Raw genomic sequence first — 15344 nt, forward strand, 5'->3', positions numbered from 1 at the left:
CGCGGGGAGAATCTGCGCCCCGCGGCGCGCGGCGGGAGGGCGGGCGCGCGCCGAGCGGGACGGACAAAGGGGCGGGCGGCGGCGCGCGAGCCGGAGGGCGGAGCTGCGGGCCGGGCGGGCAGGTGCGCGCGGGCTGGAGGGCGGAGCCGCGATGCCGCGATGGAGCGCAGCCCGGGCGGGCGCCGGGGCCGGGGCCCGAGCACCAGGCGGAGCGCGAGCCGGAGCCGCAGCCGGAGCCCGGGCCAGGCCGGGGGCCGGGAGCGCAGGGCCGGGCTGCTCGTAGCGGCGGCGACCGAGCCCCCCAGCGGCTGAGGGGCTTCCAGCGCCCGCCGGTGGCCGGGACCCAGTAAAGCCCCCGCAGCCGAGGAGCGCGGGGAGCCCCCTTCCACATCCAGGATCCAGCGAGCCTCGGGGAAGAGGGGGGGCCCTCCCGGATCCGACACGGAGCGACTCCCCTGCGGGGAAAGCCGAGACTTCCTCGGTATTTAGAAGAGAGCGAGCCCCCTACGGCACCGCAAGGACTCCCCCTCCTCAGTCTGGGCCCCCCCCCCAAGACCTAGAACGCAGTGCCCCCAGGCCGGGATTGCGAGAACCCCCCTCCCAAGATCCGGTCATTACAACTCCACACCTCAAGACAAGAAGACCCAGCTCAGAACGCCCCTAGATCAGGGGATCCCAATTCCCCCCAACTCCGGTACACAGAAATCCCAAATCTAGGCAGCCGGGGACAGCAAGAGACACTCTCACCAGCAAGAAGCCTCGGGGACCCCCCCTCCAAAGCTCCAGGACTGGGGCGACTGAGCCCCTGGCGGCACCGCTTGCACCCCGGTCCATGGTCGCGGCGCCCTGAGCCCCCGGGGCCGGGCAGACGAAGACCGCGACGGCGCCCAGGCCCCCTGCCGCGGCGTCCCCGCGGCCCCAGCCCAGGTAAGCTGGACCCAGTGAGGGGCGGCAGGTCAATGGCCACCGAGGTCCCCATAGCCCTGCAGGTGGGGAAGGAAGTATCGGGTTGCGCGCTCCCCCTTCCCCAGCGTCGCCATGGAGCCGAGGCTGAAGGACGTCTCTTTGTGTCTCGCTTGGAGGAGCCGCCCCCTCCTCCTCTCCCTTCCCCCACCCCACTCCCTAGCCTTGAGGCTCGGGCTCAGCTCCCCGGCCCCACGGGGGAGTGGTGGTGGAGCCCGTTGTGCCATGGAGAGGGGGGAAGAGGGCGGAGAGTCCCCCCCCAGAAGCCGCGAGCCTGGAGGTTGGACCCCAGGTCCTTGGAGTGTGAATACCCCTCCCCCACGGCCAAGCTGAGCTTCTAGTGAAGTCCCCTCGAGAGGGGAAAATTTGGGGGTGCCCACAGGTGAGGGGGGCTGACTTATGTGGCCCTGGGTGATGGCTGGGGCTTAGGGTGTGTGTCTTTGTCTGTGAGAGTGAGGGGAAGGGGTGTGTTTGAGCGGATGAATGGAAATCGCATCTTCCCTGTGACTCCGCTGCCCGACCCAGGCCACATTGGGGGTCTTTACCTAGACCATACTTTGTACTCCCTGTGGGACAGGGAGGGAGTAAGTACCCCCCAAAGTGAGGCGCTAGTTTCTGGGGAGGAGAGGTAGCCTAGATGAAGAAGCCATTTCAGGTCAGGGCACCGTTCTGTTCCCATTTGTCCCAGGGACAGCAACCCAAGTCCTTCCCTTCCCCTCCTAACCTGGAGAACACCCAGGTTAAACCAAGAGTTGGCTCAATGTGTCCCAGACAACCAAGGGCCAATTCGAGGGTCTCGCTGTGGCTTTCCAGGTGGTATACACGGCCGTACCCCAGCCTGGCCCTCAGTGAGGTCCGGAACCCCAGGCTCTACCGCATATGGGGAGCCGAGAGGCCCTAGGGGACATTGTACCTTGAAATCCTGAATCAGAGATCCTGAGAAGGGGCCGGACTGCATGGAAGGAACACACTCTGGGCTGCTGGGAGTTCCCCTAATCTCTTCCCTCTGAGCCTTCTGCAGACAAGCAGTGATGCTGGACCCATTTGATAGGTGCGCCAACTGAGGCTCGGGAAGGCGGGACCCAGGGTACAGCTAGCCCTGCCAGTAGCTCCTTCACTTATTCATTCAACAAACCTTTCACCAATGTCTGTGATGGACCCGCGCTAGAGTCAGGGTCCTTTTCCCCACTTCATTCCTATCTCCTTTCTTGATGTCTCCTGATCATCAGACCCCTGGGTACGTCCCATTGGGCCTGTTGAGGTGGACCTGGCCAGGTCCAGCTGACAGATTCTTGACCCTACACCTGAAGCACCTGGTCCCTGTCCTGCCACAGCCTTGGGAGCCCTGAGCCTGGGTGGCTGACTCCTCATCTCCCAGCTTCCCAGCACCAAGTGCCCCCACCCCCACCTGCTGCTGGCACTGACCCAAGGGTGAGGATGTGACCAGCAGGAGAAGAGGGTGGGGGGCACTTGATGTGGGCAGACCTCTGGCAGCCCCTTCTGCCAATTTCAGGACAGTTGAGGCAGCCACCTTCAGCACAGGCTGTGGGGGGAATCAGGTGCCCTGAAGACTGAGTGACCTTGGGCAAGCGTGTGGCACTTCCCAGAGAAAATGACAGAGAGTGAGCCTCTCTGCAGCTTGAAGGGCGGATGGAGATCGAAATTGGGCAGGACAAGCATCTAGGGGTTTGCTCTACCCATTGCTGAAGGAGTTCATTTCTCCCCAGTGGGGGCTTTGTCACACACCCCACAGGCAAGGCAGTGGAACCAGAGGCTGAAGAGCAGAAATTTGAGTCACTGTGACCAGGGCAAACTGTGAGGAGGCCAGAGGAGGACAAGGAGCAAGACCTCCCCTCCTCCCTAACCTGCATTGGCTCCCCATTGAGTCTAGAATCAAGTCGCTGAGTCCAGACAGTCTCTGGACTGCAGCCTGGCCCTAAACCACCTCTCCTAGCCCATCTCCTCCGTGTCCTCTAATTCTCTCCCTCCGTCACGTGCTCCTCCGCTGACCTGAAAAGCCCCACTCTAGGATGGCTCCGGAGCAGTTTTCTGCCTCCACCTCCCTTTTTGAGCTGACCTGAGCTGGCACGTAGTAGAGAGCTGAATTTGATTGGTTGGTGGCTTGGTGGCTTGGAGGTAGTGGCGTGTGTCTACATGTGCAGTGAGAGTTTGTCTCCACATCTAGACTCAGCTACAGGAGATGGGAACCAGGTTTGTCTTGTCCACACTGCATCAACATTGTCTAATTCAGAGCCCAGCGTATGGTAGGGCACGTGCTGTAAAATACAGCCTATAGACGATTTTTGTTGGTCCAGTGAGTGTATTTTTTACATGTTTGCCTTTGTTGTTAGTGCTAAAAAAAAGTTGGGGGGGAGGCAATTTCACATACAAAAGCTGATTTTTGGATCTTCTTGAAAAATCAGATGATGTGGCAACCCCAGGCCACAGCGGGAGAATGACCACCTTCTTTAGAGAGGGCCCATGCCTTCCAGTCCACCCCCAGGCAGCTCATTCGCTCCCTTAGGTCACCTCCTGGCCCCCGATGCTGGCATCTGGGTTTGCAGGCCCAGAAAAATCTTTTTTTTTTTTGAGACAGAGTTTCGCTCTTGTCGCCCGGGCTGGAGTGCAATGGTGAGATCTTGGCTCACTGCAACCTCCAGCCCCCCGGGTTCAAGTGATTCAACTGACTCAGTCTCCTGAGTAGCTGAGATTACAGATGCCCACCACCACATCCAACTAATTCCCAGCTACTCTGGAGGCTGAGGCAGAGTCTCGCTCTGTCGCCCAGGCTGGAGTGTCATGGCGCAATCTTAGCTCACTGCAACCTCCACCTCCCGGGTTCAAGCAATCCTCTGCCTCAGCCTCCAGAGTAGCTGGGATTACAGGCACCCGCCACCGTGCCTGGCTAACTTTTTGTATTTTTAGTAGAGACAGGGTTTCACCATCTTGGCCAGGCTGGTCTTGAACTCCTGACCTCGTGATCCACCCGCCTCGGCCTCCCAAAGTGCTGAGATTACAAGCGTAAGCCACCACACCCGGCCACACCCAACTAATTTTTGTATTTTTGGTAGAGACGAGATTTCCCCACGTTGGCCAGACTGGTCTCGAACACCTGACCTCAGGTGATCCACCTGCCTCAGCTTCCCAAAATGCTGGGATTACAGGCATCAGCCACCATGCACAGCCCAAAAAATCTTTGTTCAGTGGGCGACCTTTGTCTGTGTGTGTTCTGCACTCATGGGTGTTCCCTCCCACCCCCATGGTCAAGTTAGAACATGCACAGAATAGTGTCCATCCAGGGTCTTAAGGGCTACGTGGTGAAGTGAGCCTGAACTTCTCCAGCCTGGTTCCACTTTCCACTCTTGATCCCATCTTGCACCCTTACCCCTGAACTTAGTGACATCCAGCAACCAAAAACCTGTTTTCTCTGTCTTACTTGCCCCATGTGTCCCAGGGACAGCAAACCTGAGTCTTTCCCTTCCCCTCCTGACCTGGTTCTAGGTGCAGGTCTTGCTCAGGACTCTTGGGGCGGGGCTGCTGTCCAGGGTTCCGTTCACCCCTCTGTCCACAGAAGAATTGGATGAAAGCTTCTTGCAGCTGTAAGTTTCTTCCAACTTTCTAGGACTAAGTCCAAGCTGATCTAAGTTTTGGTCAGGCAGGAGAGCTGGGGGCCTAATTATAGGAGTTACTAAAAAATATTGGTTGGGTGCAGTGGCCCACACCTGTAATCCCACCACTTTGGGAGGCTAAGACAGGTGGATCATTTGAGGTCAGGAGTTTGATACCAGCCTGGCCAACATGGTGAAACCCTGTCTCTACTAAAAATACAAAAAATTAGCCAGGTGCAGTGGCATATTCCTGTAATCCCTGCTACTAGGGAGGCTGAGGCAGGAGTGCCACTGCACTCCAGCCCGGGTGACAGACTGAGAGTCCATCTCAAAAAAACAGAAACAAAAGTTGACATTTCCTGAACAGAAATGAAACTGATGGGCATTGTGGAGTAGCTGGGCCAGGGGCCAGCAGCAGGCCCTGTCACTGGGCACAGCTCTAGAAGGGAGTGCACCCTTTTTCTGAACACAGGTCTCCAGCAACCTGAGGTCAAAGGAGATACCAGAGCACCATGGTGGAGAGCTCAGGCTCTGGACTCTGCCTGGGCTTGAAGCTCACTGAGCTGCTCTGTGACCTTCAGCAAGGCACTTACCCTTTCTGGGCCTCAATGCCCTTGTCTGTAAAAGAGGGATAATACTATCTTGTAGGATCATCGGGGGATTAAGCAGGCTAAAGAATGAAAGGGACCTAGGACAGGGTATCCCATATCAAAAGTGCTCACTAACTATTGGCCCTTATTAAATGGGGCGTCGGCAGGTGGGTGACTGAGCCTCCACAGTTACGCTTCCTTGGGAGCTGGTCTAGGGAGGCAGAGGCTTCTGGTTCTGTCCTCAAGAAAGGGAAGGGGTCTCTGAGAGGCAGGATAGCATTGTGAAGTGGAGCTTGCCCCTGCCCCAGGTGTGGGTGAGGGTGGAGGCCCTTCCTGAGCCTCTCCTAGCACTCTGCCTGAGGGCTGGGACTGTGATTTTATGGGTAAAGCCCTCCTCCTTCCCAGCCTATGCTTTCCACGTGAGGTGCCTGCTGCCTTCCGCTGGAGAGTTTCCTGGAGACTTTCTGCCCCAGGAGGATGGGTCCCAGGCCAAAGTCTTCCCCAAACCACCCCTACTCTGGCTCGCCTCCTGCTCCCCCTTTCAGGTCTCAGGAAGCAGTGGCAGCTAGGCCTGGAAAGGCCAGTTAAAGTGTCCTCTCCTCCCCAGCCACCCTCCCATTGCCCCACCATTGCTTGGCCACACCTGGAGAGAGGACAGGTCCAGCTCATCCCCACCTTGGGAAACCATGTAATGTCAGGATTGGAGAGGAAGCAGTGGAACATCTCTTAGTGTCAAGTGCTCAGTGCTGGACGGCGTTTTCTCATTTAGCCCCGAGGACAGCACCATGTTAACCCCAGAGTCAGGATTTGCACCCAGCTCCGTGGGCCACAAAAGGTTTGTGTGAAGCCAGTGTCTGAGTGCCTGGGTTTGAAGCCCACCTCCACCATTCTCTGGCTGCATGACCTTGGGCAGGTCAGTTGTCTCCTGGGCCTCAGTTTCCTCTGACATAGAATGGAGACAATAATAGCTGCCACTTCCTAAAGTCGTGAGGATTAAGTGGATCTGTTGCAGATGAAGCGCTTGAGCAGGGCCTGCTGCTTAAGTGTTTGCTCTGGCCTTCCCTGCCGGGGTATGCAAATGAGCTGATCCAAGCCCGGGGAACCACTGTGACCTCCCACTGCATTAGCACTCCTTCCCCATGGCTTTAGGCAACCACCAGAGGGGCCGAGGATGTTCCAACTGCCTCTGGGCTTTGGGATGGCCCCAAGGGGCTGGGAGACAGGGCAGGGGTGGGGCTGGAGGGGACCATCCTCTTCCTCCTGATCTGGGCCCAGAGAGGCTGCACAGCACTGGGCCCCCACTGCCTCCAGGACAGCTTTTCTGGGTTTGTTAGGGCTCCCCACCATAGCCGGAAGGGGTTTACCTATCCATGAGCATAATTTGTGACTTTGTGAGCCAGGGCTCAAGGCCTTGCAGAGAGGAGACTTTTCCACCTTGGGAGCTCAGGTGCCTGCCAGCCCTGACCCTAGGTGTCTCCAGGAGGTGCAATGGGGCGCGCAGATAACACAGCTTAGTGGTAAAAAACACAATCCCTAGATTCAGCTGTGTGACCTTAGACAAGGTGCTTAATCTCTCTGTGCCTTAGGTCCCTCATCTATAAAAAAGGGGGATGATATTAGTACTTGCCTCTTCGGGTCATTGTGAGGAGTAAGAGAATGAATGTAAAGTGCCGTGAATGGCACCCGGTACCCATTAAGGGTTTGTTGTTCATATAAGTCCTCAAAGCCCTGAGCAGAAAGGGAAAGTTAGCCCCATCTTTACAGATGGAAAAACTGGAGGTGTATGGGTGAAGGTGTTTCCTCAAGATTCCGTAGCTGGGATTTAGGGAAGAGTCTGCCTCCCTTGATACCATTCACACATGGTCCACAAGCCAAGGCCAGTGAAATGGACCTGATGGGACCTCGCCTGAGCTCCAGGGCTAGATTTCCTGCCCTGCACTTCCACTTACATGGGGCCATGGCAGTGAGAACTGTGCCAGGGAGGAATCTGCAGCTCTGGCCCCAGGCCTCCCCGAGAAACCTCTAAGCTTCCCCCACCCCCTCCTCAGCACCACTCCAAGGACAGTGTGCAACGCTGCCACAGCTGGCCTTGGAGTTTCTGAGTCTGGTCGGGTCAGGTTGACACTGTCACTTTTCACTTCTCCAGGCCAGGCTGGCTTCAGGAAGGGTTTGTTCAGGTCTGGGGTTTGGAGTGCATCCCACTCGGAGTGGAAGCCAGGTCCCCCCCATAGCTTCGGAGGCCCCGAATGACAACAGCCATCCCTTCTCACCTCTGCTCTCATCTCCTGCCCTTCACTCCCTTATCCCTGTGCACACAGCAGATCCCACCTCTAGGCCTCCACACAGTGCCCTCTGCCAGGAGAGCCCGCCTGCCACAGTGCCCATGTGCATGCAGCCTTCTCCATGGGCTGGCCTCCTACCCACAATTCCCTTGCCTCTTTCCCTGCTCTGCTGTTCCTTGAGGACTTCTCACTGCCTGACACACATCTCCTGCTCATCTTTGTCACTGTGTGCCTCCAAACTAGAATATGAGCTCTTTGAGGGCAGGACAGTTTGTTTGGTTCACGAATGTATTCCAGACCCAAAAATAGTACCAAGTACATAGTAGGTGCTCAACAAATACTTATTGAATATTTTGGAGCCAGATAGATAATCTCTACGTGACTTCTTAGCTGTGTGACATGGGACACATCACTTAAGCTTCCTATCTCTCTTTTTTTTTTCTTTTTCTTTTTCTTTTTTTTGTTTGAGATGGGATCTCACTCTGTTGCCTAGGCTGGAGTGCAGTGGCATCATCACAGCTCATGGCACTTTTGACCTTCCAGGCTCAAGTGATCCTCCTGCTTCACCCTCCCGACTAGCTAGGACCACAGGCGCATGCCACCATGCCCGACTCATTATTTTTTTAATTTTTTATAGGAGTGGGGTCTTGCTATGTTGCCCAGGCTCATCTTGAATTCCTAGGCTCAAGCCGTCTTCCCGCGTTAGCCTCCCAAAGTGCTTGGATTGCAGGTGTGAGCCACTGTGCCCAGCCAAGCTTCCTATCTCAGAGTCTCAGTTTCCTGAGCTGTAAAGGATGTAAGGGGAATAATAATAGCTTCTCCTGAGATTGTCATGAGGTTGAAATGAGTCAACCTCATTTCAACAAGTATATACAGTATATACAGTGTATACAGTATATACATTTCAACAAGTATATACAGTGCTTATACTTTCAGTGGCTCATAAATGTTGGCTATTACTAGTAATGCCCTAACCTGCACTGTTGTTTTATTATTTCACTTTACTGAGGATGGGGAAATGGGGCCATGGAGACAGTAAGTGGCAGATCCAAAGCTTCCAGGCGAGAAATGGCGGTGAAAGCCTGAACCTGGACTGCAGGCTCCTAGGCTGGGCTGTCTTCAGTCCATCCCAGTCTAGGAGCTCAGGGAGGCGAAGGAGGTGAGGGCTGCAGCTGGAGAAGGGCCCATCTCTTCTGGGGCCTCTGCTCACCCAGCCATCTCGCCAGAGACCACCACTTGTCCACTGGTAGACATTCAGCCCAGTCCCCCTGCCTTTCAGCCAGTGGTGGGCACCTACCATGCCCAGCATCCTCCACTCCTGTTGATATCCCTGAGTGCTGAGCCACCTGCCTCACCAAGGCAGCCAAGCTGGGAAGACCTCCCCAGCTTATCCCACACCCCCGGGGGCTGCCCCGGGCCCTGCACCCTCCAGTAGCCGGGAGGATAGGACCCAGGGCCCCTGCCTCCCACAGTGCCTCACTGGGGAGGGCAGGAGAGGCTGGAGAGCCTGTTCCAGCTCTGGGCACCAGCTGCAGGAAGGCAGCGTCACAAGCTATTAATAGCCACCAAAGATGTGCCCCGAGAAGGGGCGGACTGTGCACCAGCTGGGAGGGGAGGCTGAGGCAGAGGCCAGAGCCAAACAGGAGTTCACAGCCCCGGGAATCCCAGGCTGCCCCTGGTGGGGAGGGCAGTGAGGAAGAATGTCCAAGTGTCTGCAGCTTGATCTCGGGAAAGTCTGGACTCTTCCTCCCAGGCTCCTCATGTGGGAAGTGGAGGAGCAGGGTCAGGTGATCCCTACAGTGCCTTCTGGCTCAAGTGGGTTCAGGGGTGAGATTCAGCAGAGCCAAATGGCCTCCATCTACAGAACAGAAAACCAAGGCACAGTGAGTGGAAGGCCTTCCCCAGGCTCACCTGCAGAGTCAATGACAGATCCAAGGTCCAGGCCCCTCTGACCAGCAACTTCTTACTGACACCCACTTTGTGCCCCATCCTGTTAAATGAGCATTCTCAGCCCCATTTTACTGATGGGCAAACTGAGGCTTAGGCAGGTGGCACAAACTGCCCAAGGTCACACGGCTAAGAAGGGATGGAGCCAGGATTTATACCCCGAAGGGAAAACAAGGAGGGGATTTGAGAATATTCTCCTCCTCCTCCTTCTCTTTGTGAGCCAAAATAGAATGCTTGCTGGGGTCTGTATTTGTGTTGAGGACCAAGAGGAGGGAGAGGCCTTATCTAGAGGCTTGTGGGCTCCCAGGAGCCCTGTCCCTGCTGTTGTGTGTAGAAGTATGCATGTGCTACATGGGACATTTTTCAGGGAAGAAGGTCCTGAGCCTCATGGTGCCCCATGAAGGCAGAACTACTAGCTTAGCTCATTTCACACACTGGAAAACTGGAGAGAAGGAGGGGCTGGCCGGGGCTGACCAGGGCTCCCTGGGACCAACAGCAGAGGCCAGAGTCTTTCCAAGCACCTCACTAGCCTGGCTTGGTGGCCCCCACCCTCTGGCAGTGAATAGGAGATTCCACAGGTGAACACATTTCTGCACTGGAGTAAACAAAGGTGAAGGTCGGGGACATCCTTCAGGGAAGGTGTTACAAGGCAGAGAGCCAGGCTGGTACACCCACCTCAGGACATGGACGCCTCCGCTCTGGGCAGGGTGTGAAGGGGGCTTCCAGATTCCTCCCCACTTCTTGAGCACAGACTGGCCTGCTGTGGGAATTCAGGGGGCAGTTGTTCTCCTCTGGCCCTTCTCTGGGGGTGCCAGGCAGGTGGGCAGGCAGGTGCAACCCCGCCCTGGCACTTTCCTCTGGCACTGTCTGGTCTCCTGGTTCCTTTTACTCCCCAGACCCAACTGGATTGTACCCGGTAGGAATTTTCATGCCTACCCTACCGCTTTTCACCCAGTTCCTGCCATTCTCCTTAGAAGTTAATTCATTTATTCAACAAACATTTATTAAGTGCCTTCTATACTCCAGGCACATGTTAGCAGCTGGAGGATACAGCAGTGAACAAGACGAGACAGCAAAATCCCTGCCCTCCAGCTGCTTAAGTTCTAGTGAGGAAAAGACAGTCATAATAGATGTCAGAAGTTGGTACATTATATAATACATGAGAAAGCGATACATCCTACCAGGAAAAAAATAGAGCAGGGGATGGGGGGTCGGGAGTGCAGTAGGGCAACCCTGGTTGAGAAGGTGTCACTTTGTCATTTGAACAGAACTTGTAGGAAATGAGCTGTGCTGTGGATATCTAGGGGAAGGCAGAGGGACTTGCCACCAGACAGGGGCTGGCATGTTCAGGGAACAGTAGGGGGGACCAGCATGTTGAGCAGAGGGAGGGAGAAGATGGGGAGGAGATGGGCCAAAGGGTAAATGGAGGGCCATGGTAAGGGCTTTGGAACACAATGAGAGCCAGTAGAAGCTGCTGAGCCTGGGAGTAAGGGAATGCTCCTTGGCAGCTGTGTTGAGAGGGCTTGGAGGCAGGGACCAGTTAGTAGGTTACTGTGGTAACTGAGAGGTGACTGATGATGGCTCAGAGAGGTGGGAGTGAGTGGAGAGTGACCAGGTTGGGTGCTGAGGTGGCTAAGCACCTTGCTAATGTCTAATGTTGATTCTAGAGTTATTTTATGCAAATACAAATGAGAAACCTGTTCTTACTTCTCACCATTTCTTTTTTCTTTTTCTTTTCTTTTTTTTTTTTTTTTTTTTTTCGAGACAGGGTCTTGCTTTGTTACCCAGACTGGAGTGCAGTGGTACAATCATAGCTCACTGCAGCCTCGTATTCCTGAGTTCAAGAAATCCTCCCACTTCAGTCTCCTGAGTAGCTGGAACTACAGGCATATGCCACCACTCCTGCCTGCTTTTCAAAAAAAATTTTGTAGAGATGGGATTTCACCATGTTGCCCAGGCTGGTCTCGAACTCCTGGGCTCAAGTGATCCTCCCTTGTTGGCCTTCCAAAGTGCTGGGATTATAGGCATGAGCTACCACACCCACTATTTTCCCCCATTGCAAGGTAGCATATTAACTACATGGGACTGTCTGGCCATGTCCCAAAGTGACACCGAGGCCCAGAGAGGGTGAGGGAGCTAGTGACAGCTGCTGTGTTTCACCAAGAAGCAGCCCCTTCCTACGTGGTTGGGAGAGGTTCAGTGCCACAGCTCTGTGGGGTGGGATGGCGGGTGTTGAGCACTCTCCAGAAATTCCAAACACACTCACCCTTTAACCTAGCAAGCCTATTTCTAGACTTTATCATACGGACTCACCTGCACATGGCAAAATGACTTCTGTACAAGGCTACTCATTGTTTACAGTAATAGCAAAAGGTTAGCCACGACCCAAGTGTCTGTCATTCAGAGTTTGGTCAAATGAATGGTAGTACATCCATATATGCCTTTCCAGCCCTGGGGGCCTGGGTTCCAGTTCTGCGGCATTTCCCCCGTGCCTGGCTCCCTATCCCCCTGGAACCTCCCCCAGCCTGGCACTTAATACTGGACAGACCTTGGTGCTGTCCACGCCTGTGGTGCTGAAGACAGTGGAGCTGGAGAGAGGCCTGGCACTGGGAACCAGAGACCGAGAATAGAGAAGGGGAGATAGAGCGGTGGGACGTTCAGGGTTCAGTTCCTGGCTCTGCCACTCAGGAGCTGAGTGACTTCGGGCAAGTTGCTTAACCCTTTGATCCTCAGTGTCCTTATCTGTAAAATGGGGCTGCCGTGAAGATTGATTGACAGCAGCAATGTAAAGCCTCAGCACACTGAGAAAATAAATGGTAATTTTTTTTTTCTTGAGACAGAGTCTCACTCTGTTACCCAGGCTAGGGTGCAGTGGCACCATCCCAGCTCACTACAATCTCCACCTCCCGTGTTCAAGTGATCCCCCCACCTCAGCAGCCATATGGTGGAACTTCAGGCCTTGAGCACCTCTGACCTCTCTCACCTGCTTCACTTTACTTCTCTGTGAGGCAAGGGGACCAGAGCTGAATTCCCTTAGCCTGCAGGACCGAGCCCACTCTCTGCACCTCCATATTACCCCTCACCTGCCTCAAGGTTTCTCCTCGCCAGATCTTTCTTTCTTTCTTTCTTTTCTTTTTTTAGAGATGGAGTTTTGCTCTTGTTGCCCAGGCTGGAGTGCAGTGGTGCATCTCAGCTCACTGCAACCTCCACCTCCCAGGTTCAAGTGTTTCTTGTGCCTCAGCTTCCCAAGTAGCTGGGATTACAGGTGTGTGCTACCACACCTGGCTAATTTTGTATTTTTAGTAGAGACAGGGTTTCACCGTGTTGGTCAGGCTGGTCTCAAACTCCTGACCTCAGGTGATCCGCCTGCCTCAGCCTCCCAAAATGCTGAATTACAGGTGTGAGCCACTGCACCTGGCCCCGATCTCTCTTTCTCTCTTTTTTTTTTTTTTTTTTTTTTTAGAGAGACTTTCTCTGTCATCCAGGCTGGAGTGCAGTGGTGCAATCTTGGCTTACTGCAACCTCTGCCTCCTGGGTTCAAGTGACTCTCCTGCCTCAGCCTCCCGAGTACATGGGATTACAGGCGCCTGCCACCACACCTGGCTAATTTTTGTATTTTAGTAGAGACTATGTTTCAACATGTTCCACCATGTTGGCCCAGCTGGTCTTGAATTCCTGACCTCAAATGATCCACCCGCCTCAGCCTCCCAAAGTGCTGGGATTGCGTAAGCTACCACACCCAGCCCTGATCTTTCTTATATACATAGTCAGATAAACTGTCTTAAAACCAGATTTGACCCAATCCTTGCCTTGCTTACATATTTTCAGTGGATTCTTGAATGGGCATGTGGTGTTTTCTGTTCCACATCAGTTTCTCTTCCTTGCAGTAATGGCCCTGTCTCTGCCTGTGAAGTTTGGAAGAGATGTCTCCACCATGGTTTTGCAGGGAGGGCCTGGCCAGTCAGCAGATCGATCCCATCTGCTAGGTCACTGTGACTTGTTCAGAGATGAACAAGTGACCAAAGGTGACCCACCGAGATCTAGCCTCAGGACTGTTGCTGGCGCCAGCAGGAAAGAGGGACCCTCTCACCCTGGGCTGCAAAGCTGCAGGACACAGCTGTGCAGCTGCTGTGGGCTGGCTTTTCCATCATGGGGGAAGGGGACAGCCCACTTGAGAATAAAGCAATAAAGATATAAGCAGAGAGGAGAGAAAGGTGGAGAGATTTCCGATGACTTTGAGTTCTGGGGCCAAGCATGCCTAAAGCCAATTATACTCTTGAACATTTGTTTCATGAATCAATATACTTCCTTTTTGGCTTAATTCAGCTGGTTTGAGTTGAGTTTATGTAACTTGCAAGCTATTCGGGCTCAGGCACTGTGCGGGGTGTTGGCATGGGGTGCCTATGTTAGAGCAATGCAACAGACAAGTGGGAATGAGCCCACAAATCAGAGAGGCAGATAAAATATGGACACAGATAACCATGAGGCCAGGGCAATGGTCAGGGCTCCAACATTTCCAAGGAGGGCCCTGGCAATAGGGATCAGTGTGGCTTCCTAAATCAGGAGGTGGCACCTGAATAGGCCTTGAAGGGGGTTAACAACCCAGCAAGAAACCGAAGAGCTCCTTGAAAGCAAGCCCTGTGCCTTCCTCATCTCACTATTCCCAGCACTTAGCCAGGGTATGACAAACGCTGGGTGAATAATTCTCTACGTGTTTGGGAAATTGTAACTTTTTATATCTTGGCTTTCCTGAATGTGACCCTGTAGGCATATAGCTATTTTCCCAAGGGCCTGCGCAAAGTATCATTAGCCCCATTTTACAGGCACAGAGACTGATGGCCAGAGGGGAAGAGTGATTTGCCGAAAGTTACATAGGAAGTCAGTGGCAGGGCTGGGCTAGAAGCCAGGGCATCTGCAGGGCAAGGTGCTGTCTCCCTCCAGCAGCCCCAGCCCCAGCCCCAGCACGGTGCAGTACAGATGGGGGTGGCCGTGAGTAACAGTGGCCACTGTGAACAGAGAGGCTGGGGGTGCTAGAATAGGTTGATGATACCAACGGGGAGGAAAGTGATGATAAATAACTGACAGGGAACCCCTGTTATGTACCAAGCACCTCATGTAAATGAACTCATCTAATCCCCACAATGTCCTATGACATGGAGACTATTATTAACCCCAATACACAGATGTGGAAACTGAGGCACAGAGTGGTCATGTCACTTGTTCAAGATCATCCATCCAATAGGTGGCAGAGCCAAGATTCAAATCCAGGCACCATCACTCCAGTGTCCAAAAGCTTAACCACTATGCTTCACTGTCTCTAAAATGACAGAGTAAAAATTACCATTTATTGGCTGGACGTGATGGCTCACACCTGAAATCCCAGCACTTTGGGAGGCCAAGGCGGGTGGATCACTTGAGGTCAGGAGTTAAAGACCAGCCTGGCCAGCATGGTGAAACCTCACCTCTACTAAAAATACAAAAATTGGCCAGGCATGGTGGCTCACACCTGTAGTCCCAGCTACTCGGGAGGCTGAGGCAGGAGAATCACTTGAACCCGGGAGACGGAGGTTGCAGTGAGCTGAGATTATGCCACTGCACTCCAGCCTGCGCAACAGAGTGAGACTCAGTCTCAAAAAAAAGAAGAAGAAGAAAGAAAGAAAAGAAAAAATAAATAAATAAATTTCAAGATGAGTTTTGGAGGGGACATTAAAACCATAGCAATATCTCTTCCTGTAAAATGGGGATAGTGAGGTAGCACCCACCTCCCAGGGTTGCTGTGCTTATTATCTAATAGATTTAATCCACAGTGGTTAGCACCATGCCTGGCATATAGTAAATGCTCAAGAAATATTTGCCAGCATAATTATTCTCCCACAGAGCAGGATAGGAACAAGTCGTCTTCTCTTTACAGGCTGGTCACTCTCCACCCACTTCTGTAACTGGGTCCTTGTCAC

The 15344-nt window shown here is 53.9% G+C and overlaps 1 protein-coding gene across 3 annotated transcripts in view; it reads left to right on the top strand.

Moving 5' to 3' along the window:
- The window catches only part of SBK1 (SH3 domain binding kinase 1), a 67921-nt gene that overhangs the window by 36854 nt on the left and 15723 nt on the right, over positions 1-15344 (top strand). Inside the window, exon 1 of one of the 3 annotated variants that reach the window (XM_032155769.2) lies at positions 76-927. The exons of 1 other annotated variant lie outside the window; for it this stretch is intronic. The gene's annotated coding sequence lies outside the window, so the exon portion shown is untranslated. Of the gene's footprint in view, positions 1-75; positions 928-4497; positions 4563-15344 lie in introns of those variants that run through there. One more of the 3 variants, XM_058440850.1, reaches the window with a different exon arrangement.

The sequence above is a fragment of the Hylobates moloch genome, unplaced genomic scaffold (genome assembly GCF_009828535.3).
Source record: "Hylobates moloch isolate HMO894 unplaced genomic scaffold, HMol_V3 SCAFFOLD_6, whole genome shotgun sequence".
Classification (NCBI taxonomy): domain Eukaryota; kingdom Metazoa; phylum Chordata; class Mammalia; order Primates; family Hylobatidae; genus Hylobates; species Hylobates moloch.